The sequence below is a fragment of the Mauremys mutica genome, chromosome 11 (assembly GCF_020497125.1).
Source record: "Mauremys mutica isolate MM-2020 ecotype Southern chromosome 11, ASM2049712v1, whole genome shotgun sequence".
NCBI classification, from domain to species: Eukaryota; Metazoa; Chordata; order Testudines; family Geoemydidae; genus Mauremys; species Mauremys mutica.
Window position 1 is genome coordinate 83,371,934 of NC_059082.1, and position 12,000 is coordinate 83,383,933.

General features: G+C 49.9%; 1 protein-coding gene and 1 long non-coding RNA gene across 7 annotated transcripts in view; one reads left to right on the top strand and one right to left on the bottom strand.

Moving 5' to 3' along the window:
• Nucleotides 1-8,415, bottom strand: part of LOC123344616 (hexosaminidase D-like) — a 33,535-nt gene extending 25,120 nt beyond the window's left edge. For 2 of the 5 annotated variants that reach the window (XM_044981033.1, XM_044981030.1), the window contains exons 1-2: nt 8,226-8,380; nt 6,463-6,581 (exon numbers count right to left, since the gene is read on the bottom strand). The gene's annotated coding sequence lies outside the window, so the exon portion shown is untranslated. Of the gene's footprint in view, nt 1-2,459; nt 2,633-3,339; nt 3,400-6,462; nt 6,582-8,225 lie in introns of those variants that run through there. The other 3 variants (XM_044981031.1, XR_006572603.1, XM_044981032.1) reach the window with 3 other exon arrangements.
• LOC123344624 lies at nt 8,331-11,027 on the top strand. Of its 2 annotated transcripts, none has more exons than XR_006572605.1 (3): nt 8,331-8,460; nt 9,568-9,702; nt 10,911-11,027. It is a non-coding gene; the product is annotated as an uncharacterized LOC123344624 (long non-coding RNA). The 2 variants fall into 2 exon arrangements; XR_006572606.1 differs by having other exon boundaries at nt 8,340-8,475.
• Nucleotides 11,028-12,000: the final 973 nt, after the last annotated feature.

Consider the following 12,000-nt stretch of genomic DNA (forward strand, 5'->3'; position numbering starts at 1 on the left):
AGTTAAGACCCAGGCAGACAGTGAAGAACTACAAAAGGATCTCTCAAAACGGGGTGACTGAGCAACAAAATAGCAGATGAAATTTAATGTTGATAAATGCAAAGCAATGTACACTGGAAAACAATCTCAACTATACATATACAATCATGGAGCCTAAATTAACTGTTACCACTCAAGAAAGATCTTGGAGTCATTGTGGAGAGTTCTCTGAAAACATTCACTCAATGTGCAGCGGCAGTCAAAAAAGCAAACAGAAGGTTGGGAATAATTAAGAAAGGGATAGATAATAGGACAAAAAATATCATGTTGCCTCTATATAAATCCATGGTACTTCCGCATCTTGAATACTGTGTGCAGATGTGGTCACCCCATCTCAAAAAAAAAAAAAAAAAAAGGGAATTGGAAAAGGTTCAGAAAAGGGCAACAAAAATGATTAGGGCTATGCAAAGGCTTCCGTGTGAGGAGAGATTAATAAGACTGGCACTTTTCAGCTTGGAAAAGAGACGGCTAAGGGGGGAAATATGATTGATGTCTATAAAATCATGACTGGTGTAGAGAAAGTAGATAAGGAAGTGTTGTTTACTACTACTCATAAACACAAGAACTAGTGGTCACCAAATGAAATTAATAGGCAGCAGGTTTAAAACAAATAAAGGGAAGTATTTCTTCACACAACGCACAGTCAGCCTGTGGAACTCCTTGCCAGATGATGTTGTTAAGGCCAAGACCATAACAGGGTTCAAAAAAGAACTAGATAAATTCATGGAGGATTGGTCCTTCAATGGCTATTAGCCAGGATGGGCAGGGATGGTGTCCCTAGCCTTTGTTTGCCAGAAGCTGGGAATGAGCGACAGGAGATGGGTCACTTGATGATTCCCTGTTCTGTTCATTCCCTCTGGGGCACCTGGCACTGGCCACTGTCAGAGGACAGGATACTGGGCTAGATGGACCTTTCGTCTGACTCACTAGGGCCATTCTTATGTTCATCCTCACGCAGGCAAAGTTCCCGTTCAGATCAGCGGGATGAAGGGCTGCAGGTCTGGTCAAACAGACCAACGTTCAGAGGTGCTGAGCAACAGGAGCTGCGGTTCCTCAGCACAGCATGATTAGCCTGCCGCTCATTGGCCCCTCTTGATGCCGTCTGTCCCAATCCAGGAGTGCCACCACGCTGCCAGGCACGGCGCAGGCACAGTCCTAGACAGCATGCTCACCACTTCGGCTTGTGCACTGTGCTCATCGCCACGGTACCCAGGTGCCCACTTACAGCTTAGTCACTAGCCTCAAGCTGTCCTGAGCCAAGGGATTTATTGGCCGCTGCTCTCCAGTTGTTCTTGGAACAGCTGATACCTCGGGGGCGGGGAGGAGGGCAGTGAAGCCAATGAACCCTGATGGGTACCACTTTCCTCTCATGCAGCCACCTGCGCTTGGGGATCCCGGGCTTTCCTGCAGCACTAGCAATGAGACAAGCAGCTAAGAGAAAGGGAAGCGGGTAGAGCGCCTGGCTGGCTGGGGAGATGGCTATTCCCTAGCGCCCCTGGAGAGCTGCCGAGTTAATTGGCTGTTTGAGGAGCTAGTCTGCACAGCTACAGTCTGCAGAACCAAGAGAGCTCCATCGAGATGAGGGGAGGCAGGTTGGAAGGAGGAGAGAGATTCTTCTTGGATCAATTTCCCTGGCACAAGGGTGGAGCTTAATCCGTCCGTAGTACCTCTCAGCAGAAAGGTCTCACACACGCTGTGCAGACAGCCCCGACCAGGATTTCAGTGGAAACCACCCCCCAGAAGCCACCGAGAGGAAGCATTTGCCTTGGAAAGGTCCTGAGGTCTGTTAAGTGTTAACGCTTCTGCTAGTCATCAAAGCGAGTGCACACAGGAATAGCGATTGCTCGGTCCACATCCTGCAGTGGGAACAGAGGCCCTGGGCCTAGATGTTGTGGCTGAGCTAAAAATATTGCCCTGGGAAAGTTGAAAAAGAAACAGTGACTTCTCTGCTGAAGTCTGTCCCCATTCCTACCGGTATTCCGAGGAGCTTCTTTCGTCCGGTTGCTGTGTCCACGTGATAATAAAGTGCTCAGCCAGTAGCCTTGGCCTAGACCAGAGGTTCTCAAACTGGGGGTTGGGACCCCTCAGGGGGTCAGGAGGTTATTACATGGGGAGTCGCGAGCTGTCAGCCTCCACCCCAAACCCCGCTTTGCCTCCAGCATTTATAATGGGGTTAAATATATAAACAAGTGCTTTTAATTGATAAGGGGGGGTGGCACTCAGAGGCTTGCTATGTGACAGGGGTCACCAGTACAAACGTTTGAGAGCCACTGGCCTACACATGGGAAGCACATGCAATTCTGAAGGCTCACAGCATGGAAGATGGTTCTAGCCAGCATGCAGATCAGTTGCTTTATTTCTTAAAGAAGGAAAAACTTTAAAAAAAAAATCATCTACCCATCCGTAGCTACTGACTGTACCTGCTGTTATTAGGAGCGCCTCCAAACAGGACTCACTGAAAGAAAGTGAAGAAAACAATATTGTTCTCGATTCTTGTCGGTTTGTTTCCTTTGTGCAGCAGGCAGCACTGTGTATATACGCAGCCCTCTGCTCTCCGCCCCTTCAAGTCCTGCCAGCGTTTATCAGTAACACTGGAAGTGAAAGTGAACAGGCAGCAAGCAGAAAACAGCCCCGTGCTCACAGCCTCTGGGAAGAGGGATGGACCTCACTATCTTTGGTCATGTTACTCTCAGGTCTGCCCAAGAGACCTTCTTGAAAGGCAAGGGAGGGGAGGGGAAGATATGGACAGTGGGGGTGCAGGAAAGACCTTCACTCTTAATTTAAAAATAATAATAATAGACGCCCAGTACATGTTATAGAAATGGATCCCGATCAGAAAACAGACCATTTAACTGACTTATTTAAAAGATGCTGGGTTGACAGCATCTTTCAGTAACAGTGTAAAATATTTCAACAAGGGAGGGGTTCTAGTAAAGTTTTGCAAGCTACGAAGTGAGAACTGATGCAGGGACCCCATGGCAGTTTCAGAAAATCAACCCTTTGATCTCACAGGCCAGTAGGACAACAGCAGTAGAAACTTTCCTGCTAGATATCAAGTATGTCTGCAGTGTGGTTGTAGCGTTATAGGTCTCAGGACATTAGCAGTACGGCCAACCCCAAATGTTCAAAAATCATGAGTCAGGCTCACCAAAACTCATGAGATTAGCTTTAAAGCCATGAGATTGTGTACAGATAATTGACTTGGAGTTATTTTCTTTGTCTTCCACTTTTTGAGCCTTTAGGGTGGACTGGGGTCCCATTTTGAAGCTTTCTCCATAGGTAGGAGGGCTAGAAACTTACTTTTTCTTTAAGAATGAAGGCTGAAATCACCAGATCTCCACTTGACTCCAGGAGCTGGAGCTTTAAGGAAAACAATATTTATCATGAGACTCCTGACAAAATCATGAGAGTTGGCAACACTGTTGACAGACAAGGTGGGTGAGGTAATATCTTCTATTGGACCAACTTCTGTTGGGGAGAGACAAGCTTTCGAGATTACTACACTGGTCTAGGAAACAGAGTGTCACAGCTAAATACAAAGTGGAACAGATTATTTAGCATAAGTAAGGCTGCGAGTCAGTCACAGAAGTCATGGATTCTGTGACTTTCCAGGACCTCCGTGACTTTTGCAGCGGTCGGTGTGGCTGCCCCAGTGCCTGAGCAGCTCGGGCAGCCCCTGGCTGGCCACTGCTGGTAAAGTCTCAGCCCCCCCGCCCCCAGCACCAGTGGGGGTCCCGAGCCGCTGACCCCTCTCCCCCTGAACACCCGCGGCATTCTCCCCATTTATATATAGTACAAGTCGTGGACAGTTCACCGGCTGTGTGACCGGTCCATGACTTTTACTAAAAAAAACCTGGTGACTAAAACGTAGCTTTAAGCATAAGTAGTTAACACATAGTTCAAGGGACCATTCAAGATGAAGTGGCCCATTAACATCCCTCCAGTCAGACTGGAAGAAGAGCTCTGTGTAATCTCAAAATCTTGTCCCTCTGGATTCTCACCAACAGAAGCTGGCTCAGTAAAAGATACTATCTCACCCATCCTGTCTCTCAGATACCAACTATGTTAGCAGGAAGTCCAGGGCCCTGATCTAAACAGATATAAATTGGACATCAAGGCTCTTCATCTGATCAAGTCATCATCCAGAAATTAGGGATTTCTCCAGGGATCTCTGGTCAAAATGTTTTTCTGCAAGCTACACAGACTCCCTTGTGAGAAGCCAGGTCAATTACAATTTAAAAAAAAACAAAAACGCAAACACCAAGTTAAGTTAATTCCTCTCATATCCATGTACCCACTGCTCTTATTTAATGTGTGTCTTATGGTAGCGCCAAGAGCCCCAGCCGAAATCGGGTCTCCGCTGTGCTAGGCACTGCACATACACATAGCGAGAGAGTCCGTTCCCCACACAGCTTACCGTGGAGACGAGGGTGGGAGGAGAAAGAAGCAGAGAAAGAGGAAGTGATTTACCCAGGGGTCACAGCAGGTTAGTGGCAGAGTAGGGACTAGTATGTGCTGCGAAGCTCAGAACCAGCACCCCCAGCCCCTAGACCACGCTGCCCCTCAAGCCTCTTTGTTTTCCTCCACAGTCAAGGCTACTACCAGGAAGGATTCTTGTCTTGCGTAAAGAACGTGCTCTAGCGGTAGTAATTCACGCTCAGACCACAAACAGAATCGTACCACATGAAACATGCCTTTGACTCAAGTGAAAATAAAAGAAACGCCCAAAAACCTAAAATGGAAATGAACTAACACAGACAGGGTGCGGAGCATTCTGAAGCACTGAGAAACAGACTCCACCTGACTTCAGGAAGTCCATACATATGCACCATGCTAGTCACGCCGTCATGGGAACACCATGCCTCACTAGAACAGCTCTAAATATTTAGACAGGTGCTGTCAGATCAAGATTTGTCTTTCATTTTATTTGGCTTTTTGTTTTTAAATTTTGTTTTTAATTTCACTGAAAAATAATTTGCTTGGATTTGAACTCCATCCACAGCCATGCTATGGTAGATAGACAGTAGGGTAATGGGGCCACATAAGTGCCTAAGTTAATGCAAGCAATGGAGACTCTCAAAACAGATCAGCTGGTCAGTTTTCATTTTGCTTTTCAGTCAGCTTGAACAGGGAGCTTAAATGTTAACATGCATCTTTGCGACTGCAGCCCAGTTCCCACCCCGAGATGAGGACAGAGAATCAGACCGTTAAGCTCCCTAGTACCTGGTCTGGATGCTTAACTTGAATTCAAAAGACAAGCGAGAGAAACACTGCACCCATCTCTAGCACCTTCCAAATGTGACTCTGGAAGTGCTTTATACACATTAAAAGGGCACTGGTAACTTAAATGTGGCCCAGCATTTCAATTTTGGAAGAATAGCCTTTGCCGTCCAATAGAAACATTGCCACAATTTTAAAATATTCCATTGAAAACTGCTATTCACAACCACTTGGCCACAAGCAACTGAACCTGCTCAGCAGAAGGGAAACTGGGTTTTATTGTCCTAGCAGAGACACAGGAAGAAACAATGAGCTTTAATAGCAACAAATCAATGTTTTTATTTTTCACTTCCAACAATCAAAGGTGTTAGTAGTAACACAGGGAAAGAAATTCATTTCCAGCAGCAAGTCAGTCAGTGCTGTCCCTCTCTCTTTCACTAGGCATGAGAACACCATGGATGTGTTTTGTTTATATCAGGGCCGACTAGAGGGGGGGGAGAAGCTGGTACAAATTACCAGGGCCTGACAGTCCGGAAGGGGGCCCAGGGCCCGGCTTCCCCAGCCCTGTTGAGCCGGTCTGCCCTTGCTGGGTGGCCCGAAAAAAAATTTTCATTGGGGCCCGAACCCGCTCTCAGCGGCCCTGTGTTTATGAACAGGGCATTGTCTGCTGACAGAAGTACTTGTCGGAGAGCACTGGATACTACTGAGGCCAAATCCTCGGCGTTCAAGAGCAAGCCCCAGAGCCGCTGAAGACAGAAGGTCAGACTAGCTTTAAGGGCCCCCTCCTCAAATTTGAGAGCTAAATTCTAAAATAACCTAAAAAGGACCCAGCACTTCAAGCCACTCCAGTTTTACACGTTTGTTGTATTGTTTCCAAAGAACATTTAAACTAAGCAGCAGGATAGAGGAGAAGGCGAGAGGTTTAAATGCAGAAAATAATAAACTGAGTTTCTCATTTTGTTTTGGTACAAGTGTCTGTGCAGAGCACAGCTCGCTATGCCTAGAGACCATGGCTTTACCCATAGCTCGCTACATGGCTTGCTAGCCAGCCTGGGGTAACTGTCTGAGATTGCAGTAAATGATGCATTAATCCCTCCCTCCCTCCCCAATTCCCCCCGCCCCTCCCCCAGCTGCTGCAAACAGAAGAGAGTTTAGTTTATAATTTTCTTTTTTGGAAGCTGGGATTTACATACAACTACCTACCTTCCTAGCTCAGATGGGAGAGGAACCCTGAAAAGCACAGTGGAGAGGGCCACGGGCTGGCTGGATCATCCGGGTTCTGGCCCTGCCACCCAGGATCGGTGTAGCCAGAGGAGGGTGCCCTGCACAGAAGAAAAGCAGCAGGAGACAGATGGATTTGAAAATGCAGCTTCTCCAGAAAGTACTCTGGACTCAGAGAATGACAATTTTATTCTTGTGAATTCTGCTGCCTCATGCAGCAGCACAACTATTTGAGGGGTCTGTCTGCAGTTTCATTTAAAAAAATTCTTCAGCTGTTATTGGCATGTACAATTCTTCTCCCCCAAGCATGAGAGTGAGAGTATGTGGGAACCCCCTCCCCCCCCACACCCATAGAGTCTAATAAATGTCACCTTAGCAGAGGCAGACAGTACAGGCCCAGAGAGGCCCCATCCCTGCAACAAACTGCAATCTAGCCAAAGTGGTTTTGCACTCAGCTGGAAGCAGCCTCACAAGGTCAGGGTACACTGGCACCAGAACTGAACTGAATAATTAAAAGACCTGACAGAGCTCCCTCCTACAGCTTGCACCTCCGTAACTTGGCAATGGGGACGAACCCTCCTCCAGCAGAGGCACACACCAGCAGCTCAGCCCTGGCTGGAGATCAGGCATGGGGGGATGCTGGGTGCCCGGGCTTGATCAGTTATAGAATATACTCAGACGCCATGGCGTGGCGGGAGGATGAAGATACAGACAGATCATTATCAGCCTCTGTCTGATGTGCTGATTTTAACAGCGCCTGGTTAACAGGATGGTGAAAGCCAGACAAATAAAATACGCTTGCAACATTCAATAAGCCACAGCCACCAACCCCTGTCCTCTGCACGGTTCAAGGTGCACATTGACTCCCTGGAACACCCCATCCCCCACGGCTGAGGCAGCAAGGCCCTAAATCTGGCCCATTCCCTGCCAGCGCAGGGCAGTGCCCTGTGGAACAACGCCTGGCAGAGCAGAGACGGGGGCAAGGGGAAGAGATCCGAGGTTGTCTCACGTCCTGGTCTCTCTGGAACCAGCAGCAGTGCCTTGCAGCTCCCCCACCCCGCCCCGCCCCGCCCCACCCCTGGGGCCAGGGCACTTCCTGGAGACTGGCACAGACCTCCTAGCAACCCCTCCCCCAACAGATGCCCATGCTCCTTCTTACCAGCCCCAACACTCCTAAATTATGTCAGTGCCCCTGCCTGGCCCCTTCTCAACCCCCAGGACCTCCTCGGCTACTTCCCATAGTGTCACCCGCCTGGTACCCCCATGTCCTGCTGCCCGGTACTCAGTGTCCCATCTCTTTCCCCCAGAGCCTCCCTTCCAGTGCCCCATCTCCCACCCCCCAGTGCCCCACTGCCCAGTGCCCCCTCTCCCATCCCCCAGTGCCCCATCTCTGCCAGTGCCCCACCTCCCCAGTGCCCCACTGCCCAGCACTCAGTGTCCCATCTCTTTCCCCCAGAGCCTCCCTTCCAGTGCCCCATCTCCCACCCCCCAGTGCCCCACTGCCCCCTCTCCCATCCCCCAGTGCCCCCTCTCCCATCCCCCAGTGCCCCATCTCTGCCAGTGCCCCCTGCCCAGTGCCCCACCTCCCCAGTGCCCCCTGCCCAGCACTCAGTGGCCCATCTCTTTCCCCTGAAGCCCCCCTGCCAGGTACCCTCCCAGTGCCCCATCTCCCCGCCCAGTGCCCCCTGCCCGGTGCCCCCCAGGCGGACGGCGCTGGGTCCTGCCCTCATGCAACCCGCCCCTACCGTGCAGGTGCAGGGGGCGGCCCGGCCCGACCCGGCCCGGCGGAGCCGCAGCAAAGCCCCGCCCGGGGCTGGTGCAGGAGACGAGCGGGGCTCTCAGCCCAGGCTCCGGCATCAGCCTGCAGCGGGGAGCGGAGCCACCCCCCGCCGGCTCGGCTCGGCTCGGCCCAGCCCCGCTCTTAAAGGGACACGGACCCCGCCGCGGATCGGCCGGCCCGGCCCGGGGCGGGCACATGGGGTATGCGGGGGGTAGGTAGGTAGGTATATGGGGTTATGGGGTGCATGCAGCGGGGTGCATGCAGGGGGCTTTGGGGCACTGGTGCAGGCGGGGCGCTGCAGGGCTGCGTGACATGCCCTGTGCCGAGTTCCCTGTGCTGGCACTGCTGGTGCAGATCTGGGGAGGGGTGGGGGCAGCCTCCCCGTCCCCTGATTTATACCCCCACGGGTATTATACCTCCTGACTGGCAAAGGCAGGGCTGGAGCTGGGCCTTGCAGGACTTTGTGCAACCTGACACGAGGAGGGACCCAGCCATCTCCCTCCCCAGGGCCACCGTCTCCCCACCCCAAGCTGCCTTCTCCCGGCCTGAGACCCCCTTTGGCCCCCTCATCCACCACCAGCTTGTGGCGTGCCAGAGGCTCTGGTGTGGGAAGCGAGAGGCGGGGAAGCTGACATGCCACTTTCCAAGCAAGGGCAGAGAAGGGCAGATTGGGAGCTCGCTCTGCCCCACCCCACTGGCCTGAGAGAGGGAGGCGGGTGAGGAATTAGGGGTGGCTGGGGGTGAGTATTTGGGAGGGGACTGCAGAGGTGCAGGACTCTTAAGTCAGCCCTGTGCAAAGAAATGCAAGAGAGGGGGGGCAGGCGCATCAGGGAGCATGAGGAGCCGGGAGAGCTGAGGGCAGGGCCACCCAGAGGATTCAGGGGGTCTGGGGCAAAGCAATTGTGGGGGCCCCCTCCATACACACAGTTGCAATACTATAGAATCCTGTATTCTCGTGGGGGCCCCTGCGGGGCCTGGGGCAAATTGCCCCACTTCCCCCCCCCCCCCCCCGCCCCGGGGCAGCCCTGGCTGAGGGAGAGACAGTGCACATACTTAGGCAGAAGGTTCAGTGTCCTAGCTCTCAGCAGCCCGAGTCACCCATGGGCCATACAGGAGAGACAGGCCCGCACAGCCCTGCTATGGGCACCCAGACATGATGGATTAGTGCTGACAGCACATGGTGCTTTCCCATGCAAATAAAGCTCCTGAAATGGAAAATGGATGGTTAAATCGGGTCTGGCCAGCAGGATGGTGCACAAGCATTTTCCACCTGGAGACATAAGTTCCAGTTTTAATCTACCCTACAGGTGAAAGTGCATTAGCTGAGCCCAGTCCTAGTTCCTACACGTCACAAAACCACTCACCATGAATTGATCAACAAATCTCTTCTCAGGAGAGCAGGGGGTGCGCAGGGCAGGACTGAAGCGTATCAGCAGAGCCGTGTAAGGAAAGTTTGTATAACAATTACCACATGAACTCTCCCCAGCTGGTGCTACTGAACTCCCCCTTTTATGAGCAGTCTGTGATTTCAGTATAAATGAATATGTGCAATACTGCGAGCTGAGTGAATTATTCTTAACATACGACATATATGATGATGAATTAGCCTCCTTTTCTGTGCATGAAACATCTGTGAGGAGTTCACAATATCCTCAAATATAAGAGACTTTCTTTTCTTGTTTTTACTCTATGTGCGGATTGCTATGATTATTTTATTGTATGCTATTTTTTGCTATTTGAGCTATGCTGGTTAGCTGCGACTGGTGAGATAATTGACATGCTGCTGTGCTTTAATGGAATGAGTATGGAAGCAGTTCCAGTGAAGATATTTATATAGCCCCCCCGTAACAAACCGTCTCACAATTTGAAGGTACTTACTCTTACAACTCCTCGGGGAGCACAGCAGTAACATAAAGCTCATTTTCCAGAGGGGGGGAGTGATGCACAGGGAGGCCATGGCCCAGATCCTCAAACGTATCTAGGTGCTTAACGCCGATTGAAATAAACTTGAAAGCTAAGTGACTTGCCTAAGGTCACACAGGACATCTGTGGCAGCAAAGGAAATTGAACTGATGTTTCCTGAGTCCAAGGCTAGCAGCATGCCCTAACCACTGAACCATCCTCCTTCTGTTCTAGCATAGATACGTGTGTATGTGAATGTAAAATGTAATTTTTACCAATCTTTGCACAAATGATTCTGAAATGTGCTTTCCACATACATTTGTGCTAGTAAAACTCAGCCACGTGAGTATCTGCAGAAAGCAAATCCCAAAGGGCGTGAGCCTGGCCAGAATGAAATAATTAAAATATTAAAGTGGACATGTGCTGGCAGTATTATTAGCCAACCTCTCATAAGCCCTCTTTGACCTTTGTGTTATTAACTAAATGTATTTTATCCAAATATAGCTTTAATTTTCGGTTAATGCTGTACTGCCTGTATCATTGTGGTTTTGTATAGACGCTTTAAACACTAAAGTCAACAAGAAACCCTCAATAGAATAAAGTCACCCTCGAGATAAATTAATGTTTCCCTTGGGCTTTGCCCAAGTTGTAATATCTCCTCTCTGGTTTAAAAGAAAAGAGCTGTTAATCATAACACTGCCTGCACTATCATTCTTCACTCCCATTTAAAGTGCGCTTTCCATTTCAGCAGTACATATGTGCCAATGGAAAATAAAGAACTGGAGCAATACAAGGTTTACGGGGAACTCTCACCCTGCTGGATGAATGACGGTAGCATGCTGAGATTGAAAGCTCTCCCACAAACCTCTTTTTACTGTCTTCTTATTGGAGAATATTAAAAGCACATCAGTGCAGTCAGCATCTGCTGGGGGAGCCTGCTCTCTGTGTTTTCAATCAGGGTTAATACATTTACTAGACGGATTCAAACCATCCAGGTAAATTAGGGGCTTTGATCAGAGAAGGTGTACGGCATTATACAAGGGTGCGAGTGTTTAAGAGAGTTAAACAGGGGCTTTTATTTTAACACTTGCAGTGAAGGGGAAATATTCTACTTCTACAAAAAGGAAATGGAACCAGCAGGGGAAAGGCCAAGTCTTCCTATAAATTATGCACCATTTCATGAACTTGCATGTCAGCTTTGTATTGAGCTAAGAAGTACACATAGGCACGAAGCACTAAAAGCATTGCAGCTGCCAAGGGACACAAGAAAATAACAGTGCAGCAAGAAGGTTTAAGTCACCGGATTCGTTCTCTTCACTTAATTTCTCCCTGGAAATCTTGGGGCTATGGAACACCCTGTAGTGGACTTTACTGCAAGGTGTCCCCTAGTGTGTGGGTTGTGATGCACCTGTCGCCTCTAGGTGTCTGTCACCATGCTCGGTGTGCCACAAGTGTCATAGGCACCCCATGCACAAGACTTCCTAGACTACTGATGGGTCCCTAGCAACACTCACACGTTTCAAATACACTGAATATTTCAATAGGGCTGCAAGAAATAACAGATAGAATACCCTAGACACAAGGACTTCCAACACTTGTACAACAAATCTACCCAACACTTCCTAATGCAACCCCTTGGGGGCGCCAGTAGGGGGTATAAAGGTTGCAGCTCCCTGTAGGATTCCCCAGGCTTCATAGGTGGCTACAACCTACACTCTGTATCACTCTCCCAGAGGCAATCAAGTCTCTGGCCTCCAGGCCCAGCTGTCCAGAGCCCAGTTCTTCTGTCCACGGTCTCCTTGGAACTCCTCTGCCCAATGCTGCTGTCGCACATGTCC